General features: G+C 42.5%; 1 protein-coding gene across 1 annotated transcript in view; it reads right to left on the minus strand.

Annotated features, from left to right (window-relative positions):
* FHL2 (four and a half LIM domains 2) overlaps positions 1-14577 on the minus strand; it is a 41905-nt gene extending 27328 nt beyond the window's left edge. The window contains exon 1 of the mRNA XM_010010208.1: positions 14534-14577. The gene's annotated coding sequence lies outside the window, so the exon portion shown is untranslated. The remainder of the gene's footprint in view (positions 1-14533) is intronic.
* Between the last annotated feature and the right edge of the window lie 2297 nt (positions 14578-16874).

The raw sequence follows: 16874 nt of genomic DNA on the forward strand, positions 1-16874 counted from the left end.
CTCCGCAGCCGGCGTTGTGTGGAAGGAGGCTGCTGCCTTCCCCTGCCCGGCAAAACCCCTCTCTATCATTTTACCATATAAGGAGACAAAAGCCTCGGAGACACTCATTCTTTGAGGCGCTCTGCAGCTGGCGTTCGACACTTTCTCTATTCCAAAGGGTGTCGATGCTCCCCCCTCCTAAGCATCTTGTCTGTCTTGGCCCTCGTCCTAAAACAAGGCTCCCCCTCCCTCCTTTCCTCCAGCCTTTGTTTCTCTAAACCCCTGATGCTTATTAATCACAGAGCTTGGCTAAGTCAGAGGGACAGAAGGGTTTACAGCGACTCACACCCAAACGTTTGTAAGACTCTTCACCTGGCCCAGAGGATAAAGGATTTGGTTAAAACTGGTACAAGGCTTTATTTGCTTTGCCTGCTGTGACTTAGCACCTTGCCCAGAGAGGAGTGAAACAAGCTGTCTCTCTTCTCCTTCATGGAGAGGTGCACATTTTGAGGAAGAGTAAGCGTGCAGGTGTTTCTTTACAAGCGTTCAGAGACCATTCTTGTTTCTCCCCACCCTTCTTTCTTTCCAAGTTCCTCCATAGCGAGGAGGGAAAAGGAGCAGGGGAAATTAATGAAACTAAAAAAAACCTTGTGTAAGAGAAAGCCAAAGGAACAGATTGTCTCAGCACAGGCTCAGGACCCAGCGGAGAGCCCTGTCAGTGGGCACATGGAAAGGAAAGGGGCAACCATTAATCCTCCTATAACCAGGAACTGATTTTTCTGCTACAAAATCCAATTTCATCTATCATCCACTCTAGCAGAAACACATTCTGTTAATCAAAACCGTGAGGGTCCTGGGAAACCTCCCAGAGGGAAGAATTTGGATCAGAACCACATGAGAGATGGCTGTTGTCTGCCATTTGAGGGGTATGGTGGGGAGGCATTTCAGAGCAATACCTCAGTAATTACTTCTTCTTGCCAAAGGGAGGTGCTTTAATATGAATGCTTTCAACCTGAACAGGAACGTGTAGGACAAAAAAGTAAAGGCCATTGGCCCAAGACAGTGTTGCTGTTGTTTTGCATCTAGATGATGCGAGGCAGTCCAATGTCCTTTTGTGTTGGACACTGGGTTCTGGCATGTGTCTGGGTGGTGGTGCAGGTGTGCATATGGATTAGCCAAGGCTTTCTCCTGCAAAGTGAACTTATCCCAGAAACCTGACCTGTACTTAACTGTCCTCTTGTGCACCCAAATGGTAGTCAGATTTGGAATGGGGATGAGATGTGTTAGTCACAGCACTACTCCAAAAGCACAGACAGAATGAAATGGCAGGGAAGGGCCATTCCTAGTTCTTCCATCATAAGTAAAACCTCTCATTTTTACATGAGAGTTATTTCAATAACCAGCAATGCCCATGGGTTGGTCTGTCTGTTGCTGCAGCCTTTGCAGTTGTGTTTTTGAAACACAGGCGTTGTTCCCTGGAGGACCAACCATGGATGTGTGGGATTAAGGCGTATGATTCTATGGCAATTAAAGCTTACTTAAATCACAGCTGCTGGACTCCCTAGCCACGCATCCCTGGCTCTTCCCTTGCATTTTTACTGGCAATGGAAAATGAGTTAAACCACACAGTGAGCAATTTTCAGTGAGCCCTTGAGGTACATGGAACTGCACCTACGTCCTGGGAGAGCTGCTGCTTGAGTTTCCAGCCCTATCACTGGCTTGCTGGATGCCCTTGGGCAAGACATCGCATCTTTCTGTTCTTTAGTTTCATTGTCTGTAAATATAAGGCTCAGGACAGCCAGATTTTTGTATGAGTTGTTAGCAAATTTACAAAGGACTAGTTAGAGTGTAATAATAATAATGTTTCTTTCTTTTAAACTATTGCACAGTGACAACAATAATCATTAATTTCCATCTTAGTAACAGTTCTTGGCTCAGACCCGATTTAGAAGTGCATGTAAAGAAGAAAAATAGGCCCTGAAGGTGATTAGATTTGGGCTATTTGAGTCAGTTTATTTCCAAACCTTTCTAAAACAAACTAAATATTCCAAACGTGTTATTTGATTTTTTCAATTTCCATGATATTTTTACTTCCCTATATGTCCCTTGACAGCCATTGCAGCAACTCTCCCAGAGATTTTTTGATGTGACCTGCTGGAATACAAGTGTTTTCCACAATTACAAGTTAAAATATGTATTGGCTCCAGCTGAAATGGTTTAGTTTAACTGTGGCAGGTCACGGGTTGACTTTGGGAAGATAAGATCATTTTTCTGATTTAATCTTACATCTCTGGCTCCTTGAAGGCAGAACAGCCTCTGGCAATTTAAAACCCAATGATCTGTGGGCTCACTGTGGGACTTGATGCTCAGCAGCCACATCAAGACTGCATGGAGCTGTGAAAGGGATGAGGGAGTTACCAGGCAGCTCCTTCCCTCATCCCATGGTGTGGTATATGCATGCCATCAAACACTACTAAGGAAGGTAGAGGAAACCTCTGACCTCTTATCCTCCTTTAGCAGGAGAACTCCTGCTTACTTCGCCTTTTTATCTGACAAGTAAGTATTCATCAGTGACTGCAAAACCCCTTTTCCACCAGTATCAAATCTACTGGAGGTGGGTGGGAGAAAACCGCATTTCCTTAAACATCAGGGAGATGGAGAAAAAGGGCAGGGGCTTTTTTTCACTGCTGGCAAATCTAATGTTTAAGTGACTCACGTTTCTCCCCACATCCTCCTACTTCATTGGTTCTCATCCTCAAGGCTTCAGAGGAGACAACACAAAGAAAATTGAACAATGTTTCCAACAGGGTGCCGAAATTTAAGGTTGAAAGTACAAGTACCATTCAATGCCATCCTGTGACTTAGAAACATATCCCATGGCTTATATATTCCTCATATATGTGGCATTTACGCAGCATATATTGCTTGCTCTTCAATGGCCTGCGTGCTTTAACGGGTTTAATTCTATGTGGAAAAGGCCACACCTTTCATATGAGAAACAAGACGGGAAACGTATCATTTTCATAGCAGGGCTTCTCAATGATTTTACTAATCCTTCAGAAATCTCACTTCAGCTACTGGGTTGGTGCTGGAATAACCAGCATTTCGGCACTTATCTCCTTTTCTGGCTGAAAAGAATGAACAAAGAAAATAATGGAAAGAGCTGTAAGTGGAATATTTTGATTTCCCCCAATTTGAGTTACAGGGAAATTGAATGTCTCTGAGAGGGTGCAGGGGAGGTGGAAAGCTACACTTGTAGGTTTGAAAATGGCTTAAATACTGTCTGATTCTTTCCATCACTATTTTATCATGGAAACTCTTAAGTTACTTTATCAGAATTCACCAAATCCGTTTCTGATGCTGGAACCTGTGTAACACAAGCTTCCATTGAATACAAGAAAGAGCATTTGGGAGAACTGCTATTTTTGGCACTACTGCTTAGGAAGAAGTACAGACTCATGCAGATGTTACATTTTAGTTCATTAAACCTAAAATAACAGACAGGTAATATTAAATCTTCCTGAAATTTCATTTTTGTAACATGCTCTCAGATAGGTAGTTTTCTTCAAGCATAAGAGGAATATGCAAAGGGTAAGAAGATTTTTCTTAGCGTGTATTTTCTCTCCCCATTTAGTCTCCCAGTCACAAAGCTTTTTGTAATACTCTGATCTTCTTTTCTTCCCTAGGTGACTAGATCCTCAAGCAGAAATACTCGGCAAGTAAGAAATAACAGAGCTTCTTAGATTTTGATGAAGGAATTACAGATACCTTTGGACAACCCATTAAAACCTCCACAGCCAAGGCAGTTAGGGAACTTAACATGCAGTAAAAGTCTGTCAGCCTTGGGTTGATGCAAGACTTACTCTTGGGAGGGTGTTTAGCCAAAGTCAGTGTGAATGTTTGCTTTCTTAATGTGTTTGAGTAGTTTTCACATACAGTCTTAAACAATTTTCTTCAGAAAATTTAGAAAAAGGTGTCATGGCTCAGTAGCACCAAAGAACTTCTGGTTTGTATAGGAAAAGTTACCTTCAGAAGGATAATCAACTGCTATGTAATAAGATATATGATTCTGACTCAAATTCAAGGGTGTTTCTGTGAGACTTGTTTGTTCTTCTGTAACCAGGGATAGAGAGCTTGGTGGCACATCTTTGGAAGTGCTTTGGGATCCAGAGACAACTTCTGACAAGAGGTGAGTGGTCTTTAGAAACGATAACTCTTAATGCTGATAGTGTGGAGGTCAATGCGGAGGAGCTGTTGCTTCTTTCCTTTCCTCTGGATTCAGCTTGATTGCAGTGTGGGGCCCCGAGTGTGACAGATGGGAAGAGACTTTTGGGTTTCCTACCCCTGCACATGGAACCTGGGATGTCAAATTACCACAGAGTTTGCAGTAATTGTTGGTCTTCTGAACTGGCAAATACTGCCCCTCAATTTAGGATTTAGTCATTTTAGTATAATCATGATTTATCGTTCCCTGCTTCAGACACATGAAACAAGCACACTGAGATTGTTCCAAAGAGCTAATCACTCTGTGCTTCTGATAGCACAAGAGACATTCAATTCCATACAAAATAGCTCACATTCCCCACAGTGTTCCCAGCACGCTTCAGTGTTTTTAGGCAAAGTCTCCTTTCCAGAATCCTCCCCCTCCCGCTGCTCATGGTTTCTCCTCCAAAAATTTATGTCTGTGAATAATTTCTTTCTGCTTCCCTTAACTCTTTTTCTGCCTGCACCCCTGGCATCTTTTGTGACCCTCTAGAAATAGCCAACAGCAACATTGGTAACTGCCATTCCCCCTTATCAGGCAGCCAGAGGGCTTGGGAGCTTCTGAGCAAAGAGACGTTTGTAAAACTGAGCAGATGGCAGACACCTCAAGAACTTATCTAACTCATTCCCAAGGCAGGAATGACAACATGTAACTCAATCCTGGCAGATCTTTGTCTAGTTTGTCCTTAAGGGATAATACTAGTACTCTACAACCTCCAAAGTTAAATGAACGTAAGTTTTGTCAGCCAAACACAGATGTAAAAAGACAGAAAGAAAGAAAGAAGACATTCGGACTTGACTTTACAGTCTAACATTCATGCCTTAGAAAGATGACTAATGCAGGCAGAACCTGTAATTTGTAGGTATTTGGACCTTGCCATAGAAATAGGAGAATCACTGAACAGAAGGGTTCTGACAACTCGTTATCCTGTTCTTGGGGACTAAGAAGTGTCCTGGGAAGAAAGTGAGAACAGTCTGTCGTAATACTTTCCCAGCCTCCAACAACTTTTGGCTCAGGGCCTTCTCAACCTGGAGGCAGTATCATACTGAATATCACTTCCATGAACTCTCACAGTTCCCTGCTAAAGTTACATTTTTCCCTATGTGCAGCATTTTATGCTTATCTACATTCAGTTTAAGATACTGTTCCAATGCCCACTCACCCTGTTGCCTAAGATCCTTCTGCTTCTCAATCTTAGTAGAATTTCCAATAATAATCTCCTATTAATCTTCCTTTAATGTAATAGCTGCCTAATTATCTTTCAACTGATTTTATGCAATACATGCAAAGATCTTTCCTCTTACTCTGTGGTTACATATGTGTTTTTAAGGGTGTTTGTTGAAGGCCTTCTTGGATACATGGAAATGTACAAATAAGCAGATGCTATCAACCAAAGACCTCCTGTATCGGCATCCTTTCCTATCATCTTACAGGAACGTGATGGATTAGTAAAGCATGATTTCTTTTTACAAAGTTGTATTGAATTTCTCCCAATGTATCATAATTATCCATGTTTGCTACCCTGCATAGTAATTTCTACTAAATTTATCAAACTTAGTAGGGTCTAACATCCCCAGTTTCTCTTGGAACCATATAAAAAGTCTGGCACCTTATCAGCTACTTTCAGGTGATCAGTTCTAAGCCTGTTTTAAATAAGGGGCCATGCACTATTATTATTTCAGCTAATTCATCTTTTGAGTCCCTTTAGATCTGTTGGGTGAACATCATCTGGTTCTAACATTTTCTTCCTTTGAATTTTGTTTATTTGTTCCATACCTCTTCTGCACACACTTCAGCTTGAAATAGATCCTCTGACGATCCCCTTAACGAAGTGTTCTGCTGTGGGAAGCTCTCCAAGCTCCTCACAGTGAACACAAGAGCAAAGTAAAAATCATTTAGCTTTTCCTGTTACAGCCATCTCTTCCCTGAGGACTCTTTCTGTACCCTGGTTATCTGTTGGCCCTATAATTCCCCAAACCATTCAACTTGCCCAGTATTCAAAAGAAGTATGTATTTGCAAATCACTTCCCAGTTTACTTTGGACTCCTAATATTTTGATATAAGTAGAAACAGTCACCCTCTCCAATCTGAATATGATTAGGGACATCCTGTTTTGCAGAAAGATCCTCCTGTATGGCAACAGTTGTTTTTCTGCTCAACTACTGTTTGTATATACTACGGATAAACTGAGAAGGTCTGAGACATAGGTTCAGACATATATTATGATTGAAAATATGAGCTTAGGTCGTGCACTTTGAAGTAGGGTCCTGTTGATCCTTTTAAGCCTGTGCTTAGTTTGAACTCTGTAAGTGCTCAGGCCTTTTAAATAATAGGATTAAAGTAATCATTTAGTTGCTGACGTGAATTTCATGTATAGCACTTCACATAGAGCTGAAAAAATATGCCATCCATTGTCAGCCTGATGATAGACGTACGGATTGTGTTTGTCCCTGCCAAGTTTATATTCACAAGACTGTCTAGTGGAGGTGCTATCTTAATGTGAGTAAAATTCAAATGAAAATGAAATAAAGGTTTGTAATGATGGCTTGTCTTGAAGGTTATGTGTCTCATGCTGGAAGATAAGTAATTTTGAATCATTAAAGAGGAATCACCAATCACACTGTGAAGCAACACTAGTCCTTTCTTTTGTTCCTAATGGCAAACCATAAAGTCCAGCAAGTCCTTGCTGGGTTGCTACAATACAAATATTTTACATGACTGAGCACTGCCTGCCTGGCTGGCTGCTCCCTGAAGACCCAGTCCATAGTGATGCTGTCTCTTCTTTATATCCAGAAGGATTTCCAAGAATCCAGACTCTATTTGCAAGGAAGAGTTCCTAATACGTGGATGTCCAGAAAAAAATGTGGGGAAGGGACTGGCTTACCTGGCATTAGACACAGCACTGGAAGGCAGCAGAAACTTCCCTTGCAGGAGAGGGCAGAGGAAGACCTGGGAGGAAGGCAGGCTTCTCTGCTTGAGTGCCCACAACGTTTCTACAGCCATGCTCACGCTGCTTCTCCTGCTGGCTTTCTATGTGAGCATGCCTTGGACCCAGAGCTCTTTGCTATTTCCTTTAGTAACCTGCATATCCACCCTACATTTGCATTTTTAAGCACAGGGAGAAAAGAGAGAAAGGAGGCATGGCTGTAGGTGTCTAGGCTGAGAGTCTGGTCACAAATCCTCTCCCAGCAGCCAGCAAAACTGCCTGAGTGACCAAACCATAACCCATTCCAGACATGATAAGCTGCCCGTGCCCTTCACATGTTAGGTCTCAGCTAACTCAGCTGCTCTCATTCAACAAATGAGGAAACCACTGACAAAAGCAGTCAACTGGGAGAAGTGGCAGACTCCATTAGGAAGCAACGATAACAGGGGGAGGAATGGCTAGGACAAAGGGAAGACCATGGATGGACCCAAATGATCCCCAGCGTGCAAGCTGATTGCTCCTGCTCATGACGGTGGGAGAGTGTGGCTCAGCCATGCCACACTATCTGTGCAGTTTGCCACTGGGAGCAAAGTGAGGATTGCTGAGAAGAAAATGATGGATGAAAAAACTGCTCTTGCATACTGCAACCTCCTTGCAACCTCCTTGTTCCAATGGCAGGGAGATCTCAGGGTGACCACATTGCCCATTCCTCTGGCTTCTCTGCCTTCCCCGCCTGTGTATATACCCATAGCTGGTGTTGGCCCAAACACAGCAGAGGATGGTCCACACTGTTCAATTGTAAGTGCAGACCCAGGTCTGGTTGAGCCCAAAGCCCCCATTGCTCTCCCAAGAAGTCTTTAGCAAGGCCCAAAAGTTGGCCTTCGCAAAGGAAGGTGGATGTGCCTATTTTGTTTTGCCTGGTAAGACAGTATGGACATCAGCTGTACCAATGCTAGTTGGCTTCAGGGCCAATAGTTTCTCTATAAACCAAAATGTTTCTAACTCAGACAAAAGTATTTTACAGAGAAATATGACAGTAAATCAGATCTAACTATTTTCCACAGGGGTGTCCTTAGAAAACCTGTTCCTGAGATTTCAGTGGTTTGCTCAATGTAGTCTGTTCCTGTGCCTCATACACCGTTTATTCCTCAGGGTCAGGATAAAGCTTTTTTGGCCCACTCTGGTCCCTCTTTTTTCAGTACTTTGCTGCTTGCAATTCTGTGGTCCCTTGGTCTTCAAACGTGGTGGAGTGTGGATGTAAGATCCTCGAAACAGACAGTTTTGCTGGTTGTTTTTCAAGTGTGTGCTAGGGTGCCAACATCTGCAGCTACTGTCTTCCTCACTTCCGTCTGCCTAAAGATCTTCTTAAGCAGAACAATATGTCTTTTTGCTATGCACATCATATACTATGTTCATGTAATCAAGTCCATATAATTATATCCTCTGCTTAGCCAACAGTATTCCACAGCAACAAATAATTGTATCCTATGACACTAATTACACTAATAAATCTAAATCCTCCTTAGGTTATGAATCTGCAAGTTATGAAACTGCAGGACTTAAGTAAGATGACACTACAAATAACACCACAGCTTTATTTATGGTTGTGGTTTAAAAAGAAATGTGAATATTATTACCAGGAAGCTCAGAAATGTTTCTGCAGCCGATCTTGGAGGCCTCAGAGTAAAACTCTTGCTGAATTTGATGAGATGGAGGGTTAAACAGCTTACAAATGAATGTCAGTCTTGATAAGAAGTTCTAATTGTCTTTCATAATAGGTTGTTTATAGTGATTGAATATTTTCCCATTGATTGTCTAATTAACAAACTTACATAAGCACCTTTCATTAGTCATGAAAGTTCTGTTCTTTTCTTATTTTACATGGTCAGTCTAAAATGAAAGACAGCAGCATCCTACCCATCATTGGTACCAGTCACGCTGACGTTTTCTGGAAGCAGTTCAGTGAAAATAATTAGGACAAGTCAAACTCAGAGCATCAGATTAGGAAAGTACCAATCCTATGCAAAACCTCCTCTTACCATTCAAGATTTCTACAAAAGACTCTTAACGTTTCCATTGTAATCTCCAATTTTTCAGAGACCTTCAGCTTTACACAAAAAGGTGCACTGGATGGAAATGTTTTCAGGCCATGTTGACTGAAAAGACTATTGCCATTACAAATTTCCAAATAGTTTTGTGTTCTTTTCTCCCTTCAGATGAGAATGGATGGTCTAGAAAACCATCACAGTTCAGTCTCTTATCCTAAGTTTCTATGGTCTTTCATAACCCTTCATTCCTGAGCAAACTCTTTCATAGCCTTTTGTTTGGAGAGGCAAAGTAATTTCTTTAGAGTATTGCTCTCTGTTACAGCCCTACCAAGCAAGGAAAAATTCCTAACAAAATATTTCCACTTCCTACATGGGTCTCATTTCCACCAGAAGCACTTCCCATTCATCTACTCTGTCTGTGCTCTTGATCCCACTTTGCTCCTGGAAGCAGACTTTCAAGAGTTCCTACAGCACCCAGATGATTCACCTCATGAATGTCCAGAGAATGCCCCAGAACACAGCAATATACAGGAAAACAAATACAAGAAGTAAAAATGAACAAAGAGAAAGATGGGAAGTAACCACAACCTAGTTCTTATTACAGAGAGTCTGCATTACTAAAGCACCCTTGTTCATAAAATTAGAAAGGAGGGGGGAGTTTTCAGGTAGTAGTCAGGGACTTGTGATAACAAAGCCTGTTCCTTGAACAACAAAATGCCTTGTGTAATCTTTGCAAAAAATGTATAGTGGCATCTGTCTCACCTCATTTTGGCTGACCAAATGAGAGCTGACCCAAACAAGCCATTCATGATCCCACTGTACCGGATAAAGAAAGAGAGGTGGTTGTGAGCAGTGATTTGTTAGATGCCTATTGAGGATGAAATGAATTGCCCTATAGGTGTGCTTTTCTTTCCACATTGAATCTAGAGGGAATCCAGCTGTTTAGTTCACACAGATGCCTAACCTTGGATAGCTAAAGCACAGCAGATTATGTCCAGGCAGAATTCACACCTGAATTCAGCCACTGTATTCCCCCCTACTTAATTGAGCAGAACTGGACACAGCATCACTCATGCTGGCTAAAGGATTTTTAAGGCAGATGAAAGGAAGAAAGGGATAAGTCTATGTCCAAGATGCATTTCTTGGAACCCTGGGTCACTACAGCCTTGAGCTGCCTGCCAGTCCTTGCCACACTTCAGCACTTGTGTCTGGCCCTTACTTCTCCTTTCTAAATTAGGCAAAAGTGCTACTTTTCTCCCCTAAAAGGATATTGAGAGAAGAAATATGTGACACTACGAAATGAGGGCCATACAAGTGTGTAACACACAGAGCGTTTAACCTGTGCTCATGAGAATTCCTAAGCTGAGGCTTACACCCAGAAGTTGAAAACTACAACAAATAGAGATTATTCTGATAGCTTCTTCTCTTATATTGTTCTGTACCAGCTGTGCCATGCTATACAGCACTGGCATATCTCTCTCTCTATTATATTTGGTGTCCTAATCCTTTGAGTGTCCTTACGCCTTCTACATCCAATGCCAGAGGCTGTGGTGCATGTTGCAGTCAATGGACTTCATGCATAGGAAATTGGGATACTCAGCATTTTAAAAATGGGATAAATAACAGAATAATGGGCTTTGTTTTATAAAATGTGTGAAACAATTTCAGTCCCCACATCTGTGCCCATTCTACTCCCGTGACAATGTGGTTTGGTAGTGTACTTATTTTCCTTTTTTGAAGGAGAGTTTTCCTCTCATTTGTTGCAATATGGAAGTTTCTCAGAGACAGCAGGAAATAATGTAATAAAAGAGAAGCTGTACAACTAGCTTCACACAAAATGTTACTGACAATATAAAGTGAAATTGGGGGGAAATATTTTTTCTTGTAGCTCTTTCAGTTTCATTACTTCTTGGTGGCATGTGTTAATGGTAGCCAGTAAATCAACCTGCAGCAGAAACATTTTGAGTTTTATGAAGTTGATGGATCCGTTTAAAATGTGTATGGTAGTGCTCCTTCCATGTTTGTGTCAGAAGGAGCTGAGCAAAACCAGGCAGGATTGCTCCAACTGCTTTCAGAAAATCTAGGACTCTGTGTAACATGACCTATGCTTCTCACCGCTAATCAGCATTAGATGATGAACATTGTTGAAACAGCCTGAGATTTATCAATCAGCATGAAACTGTGCTCACTGTGATATAAAGCCTAAGACAAAATATTGCAACCAGTAATAATTCATCTCACTGAAAACCAACTGTGCCAGAAAGCCTGTGCTCTGGTTAGACAGTACACAGCTACAGAAAAGGAAAACTGGCAAGAAGAAATGTGAAAATGCGCTTTGGTGGTACAAATCTACACAAGTTTGGCACTATTAAAATTATAAGGAAAAGGAGGAAATCTGAGATCTGATGTTTCTGAGAAAACTCCCACTGATTTCAGTGGTGACGGGATTTCACCCCTAAGTCAGTATTCACATTCCCTTCCTCCTCTGGATTTCTTCCTTGTAAAATGGCCTTTTACATTTTCTGCATTAAAGAAACTTTTGAAAGAGGCTGCCCCCGCTCAGCCTCTTGCCAGCTGCAATCAAAGGTCTGCCTTGTTCTGATGGCTTGCTCTTTGGAAGGGAAAAAGTAAAGTTATTCATCCATTAATCATATTTTCAAATGCTAGGTAAGAACAAAGTATTATTGTTGGAAAGACTGCCTTTGAAATGGGTTCACTTTGGGAAAGATGCTTTGAGTCTTTTTGTTGTAGTTCACTTTTAAATTCAAATCCACTAAAAAAACTACTGCATTAGTATGCATGTTCCTGCATTTTTTCAAGCTAAAGATGTTTGGCCAACATAATTTTTTTAAAATACCCCAATGTTTTGCTGCACAGGATTGGAATGCTGCTTCTGCTGCTTCTTATTCACAGGGAATACTGTTGATACACCAGTGGCAATACTTTAAGTGCCCAACCAGAATGATTTTGTTATTTTTATTGTTTTAGCCTGAGGTTTAGATGATAGACAAAGAACTTGAGGATGTGAGAAAAGTTCTAGTATGGGAGAAGTAAGACTACTCTATTAAAAGATATTCTTTTGGCACATGATTTCTTTATTGCACAGCCTACTGTGGAGGCACATCAGGTTAGCTTAATAGTAAGAAACAGACCAAGTGGAGCAGCAGGTCCGGCTAAGGCAGCTGCCAGCTTCCACTGGTGGCTCACTAAGAGTCAACACTGCACTCTCTGGTAGGACACGCTACCTTTGGGCTCCAGCCAGTGTATAAAACTCATCTCACCAGTGCTGGGGAGCAGGAGATTGGAGCTCCATGTAGATCTGAATGGAGCTGACCACAATCTAGTGGTGAGACCACTACTGCTGGAGAACACAGAGACATGTAGAGGCACTGGCTGCACATCTGAAGACATTAAGCCTTCCAAGACATCCATGCAGGGGCAGTAAGCACCAAAATAAGATAGGCATTTGTGTGCAGATGATTGGGTATTTTACATTCCTTTTTCTTCCAGTTAAGTTTTGTGCTGTTCTTCACAAGTGAGGTGGAACAAGGTTGTTCCTAAGTGTTCTGTCCCTGCGCTATCTACACTGACTGCCACAGCCCCCACCAGCAAAAGCCTGGAGTGCTCAGCCAGAAGGACATGTTAACTGAGGACATCCACCATAGCAGTGAGTCCCTATCGCGGGTGAAGTTGGACATGGGCACCTTTGGAGGCCATGTCTGTGCTTACAAATCAAACATGGATGCTCCTGGGCACTGAGACTCAGTCAACCACGCTGGTCAGTTGTCCAGACCTGGCTACGGCTCTCCCACCAAAGCATGGCTTGGGAGAAAATCCTGTACCTACAACATATTTTGGATGTGGCTGCTTGATTTCAGAGGCCAGGAGTGTTTAATGGCCTGGGCACAGCCCTAGGGCTGCATCTGCCACTGGAGCATTGCTGAGTGTATTGCATGCACTGCCATGGCAGAGCCTAAGAGACAGCAGCTGGGATCAGACCCAACTGCTCCATGCCCACTGGACTGATTAAGAGCTGATGCACACACCTATCACTCAGCAGAAGTCAGTGGGTCTCCATCAGTTTCAGATCAACTAAGGACCTACCCTTTTGCCTTTGAATACTCGCCTAGGGACTGAGCCCAATCCCAAACTCTTTTAAGTGGGCTGACATCTCCTACAAGCTTTGGCTTTGTGTCAGGTCTCAGGAATTCTGCTCTTCAGGGGTGCCAGGTACACACAATCCTGTCAAAGTCCATGGAGCAATGGTTGCTCAGCATTTTGAAAAAAAGCCTTCTTTCATTTAATTTCCTAAATAATGGAATAGTAAACGAACTCTGGTGCAAAACATGATAGCTTCAGTTCTTGGCCTAAAAGTAAATTAGTATTGCTTACCTTCGTGTCATACTTTGTCATCTTTGGATTAAAAAGCCTTTTGTTATAAGAATGTTTATATTAAAAGTGCGTGTGTAAATGCATCCAAACAAATGTACGCACATGCACAAACAATCTTATTTTTCCGAAGAGGTCTTCTTTCATTGGCTTCATTTGAAAATTAATGCTCTCATAAGATGAGTTTTAAAGTCATTTAATGTAACAATAGCCTGATGATTAGCATTCGGCAGTTATTCCTAAAGCTATTTTACAGGCTTGCTTCTGATGAATTCCTGCTTTGACACACGGTTACGTTTCAGTAACTTCTCTTTCTTTTCCATTTTCCCACAGCTGCTGTAATCCATAACAAGTAATTGTTTAAAACATGAAATCAGCAAGCATCTCCTGTAATTTGCCTTTCTTTCTTTCATGGCCATTAAGAAATAGACTGAAAGAGGGGAAAATAGTAAAATGTTCCTTCTGTCCTCTTTTTTTTTTCACTATCTATTCATTTTCCAAATAGTCATCATAAAGAAGAAAATGCTTATAGAGGGAAGAAAAACCACAAACAAACCTAATCAAAAGCTTTTTGCTTGGAGTCATTCAGTTTGCTATTCAAACCAGGAAAGTGTCTATAGTTAGACATGGCTGTGTTCCTTGACAACATGAAAACCTGGCAGAGTATTATTAGAGCAGAAACTAAAGAGCAGCTGTTAGTTAGCACCTGGTTCCCAACAGCGGACTGGAAATACAAAGAGAGACTCTCTGTGTGTGCCCTGGCAGCAACAAGGGAACAAACAGCTTAAAATCCACTCTTCCCCTAAAAAAGCAGTGCTCTCCTTATGGTGTCTACACAGAGCCCTGAGAAATCATTGCAAAGGGAAAGGCTAAAGAGAGGAAAGGGCCCAAAGGATAGTGAAAACCAAAACAAGGCACCTGCCTTACCTTGCCACAGCTCGGTGCTGCCTCTGCTTGTCAGTGGGTGAACGAGAGAGGACAGGGACAGACTCGCTGCTTTATTGGATTGGCCAAACTATGTGTTCAGCAATTAGACAGTTAGGCATTTGTGCCTCGGGTGAGCTATAAATATAATATCTCCAAAGTACCAGCCATCAGCAGGAGATAAGGACGGCAGCATCTCTGTGCTACCAGCCTTTTAAGGCATCACAGCGAGAGCAACACGGGGCACCCGATGAACGGGACTGCCACGCTCCTGAGCTGTGCCAGCCCTTCACTCTGCTCCATTTGGGAGCCTGACCTTAAAATACACTCACCTGCTGCAGGGAGGTCCTGTGAGGGACCCTAAGGAGGTGGTGATATTTCAGGGCTTGATATTTTGGCTGAGCTATGAGCAACTCTCATTTCTCAGTCAGATTATCTGCTAGGGCTCTGGGATTGACAGAAAACACCCTAGGAAATGCCAACTGCTCTGCGGATGTAACAAACTCCAACTCCCCTTTGTCCATCTGTCTGCCTGTCCATCCCAGGTGCTCTGCCTTGTTGCAGGAGTGTCTGTGCCTCATGTCCTGCCTTGTTTTACCCTGTCACCACTTCATGTGGGGAACCGCAGTGCCAGTATCATTTCCAAGCAGAAAAGATAGCACCTTTAGAGAACAGCCTGAGGTCACAAAATAAATCCGCATGGGCAGTGGGGCTGTAGCTCAGGAGCAAGCTCCTTGCTCGGTACTCCCTTCCTGCTGTAATGCAGGTGTGATTCTGGGTGAAGGGGACACTCGTACATGGAAGGAGAAAGAGATTAGAGGTGGAAAAAAGCTCTTTTAGCAGCATCTGTGGACAGTGTTTTGCTGGCTCTGGAGGAAAATCTGCCCAGGCAAGGCTCAGTGTAGAGGTGAGATTACAACCTGCCTATACAACTTGCCAATATTGGATCCATCTCTGCATTTCTATGTACTTTTGCAGAGAAAGTCGCAGCAGAGACACCCTAGATATGATTTGAATGCCCTAGATATGGTTTGAACTATTTTCAGGTATTTTATTAAGGGAAGGGAAAAGAAAACCTCTCTTTAAGACAGGAAGGTGAAGAAATAACTTTGGGCAGCCTCCATGTGCAACCAAATGACTCCCCTTTACACAGCAGCATACTCCTCTGAAGTACTTCATGTGCTGTTGCACTGAGATTGCCTGTAGTTCCTCTTCCTGGCTGAAGCAGGAGTACTTACCCAGGGGTTTGATTTCATTGCTGGATTTATTTATTACTTCCACAGTCCTGAAGAACCCCCCACTCCCTTCATCTCCCTTTTCTCTCTCTTCTCTTCAGAGTGTTGGTCAAGCAATAGTTTCTAGGAGATAGAGTCACCTCCCAGCTTGTCTCTGAGCAGTTTGCTTGGATAGCAAGCACGGGTCAAGCTGTGCAGATTGGAAACTAACACAAACCGTGTGCCAGGCTTTCTGACATGACAAACTGATTTATGGTTTGACATGGGGCCCAGTCAGGTTTTATGGTTTTAACTCCAAACCAATGAGAAGCTGGCATCTGAAGGGTTCATCCTGACATAAAAAAGCTCACAACAGCATGTCCTCAGCCTCTGCCAAGCAACACGATTTGACAGCCTGAGTCAAGTCTCTTGGAACAAACGACTTTCACACATCTCCTTTTGTCCATGCAGAAGTGCCCAGCTTCCAAGCACTGTGGATGAGGAGCATGGCCTAGAGAGGTTAGGGAGATGAGAGAACTGTCACACAGATTCTATGATTCCTGATGGAAATAGCATTCATGCTAAAGCAAGCGGCCTTTTGCTGCATGTTCCTTTAGCTACTGTGTAAACAGCCCTTTTGCATTTCCCAGAACAATAAACAGTCATGAGAAGCCGTATAAGCAGCAAAAATATGGTAGTTAGTTAGGACATATGTTTGGAGCTCTGGAAAGCCTCAACCTTTTCATATTAGTCAATTTTTTGTCTGCATGATTCCAAGGTCTGGGTGACATTGTAGAAACAACCTGGATAAAAGATGGTTGTCCCCTTCCCCAGTCCAGGATGTACTCAGCACTAACGACATGTTTAATCCCCAGGTGTCAGCCCAATTACAGAGCACATTTGGAACTGGTGTAAACACTGGGGTAAACGTGGCCTCCCAGCACACTTCATCTAACTACTAGAGAATATGGTTTATAAATCTGTTATCATAAACATTACTGCTTTTCTCTCTGAAAAAAAAAAAAGAATGTCCTGTAAAGCTGGTTTGCCCCATTAAACTGTCCCAGTTTCATAGAACTACAGGATCACAGAATGGTTTGGATTGGAAGGGAACTTAAAGACCATGTAGT

Source organism: Nestor notabilis, unplaced genomic scaffold, assembly GCF_000696875.1.
Source record: "Nestor notabilis isolate BGI_N333 unplaced genomic scaffold, ASM69687v1 scaffold2880, whole genome shotgun sequence".
In the NCBI taxonomy this organism is placed as follows: Eukaryota; Metazoa; Chordata; class Aves; order Psittaciformes; family Psittacidae; genus Nestor; species Nestor notabilis.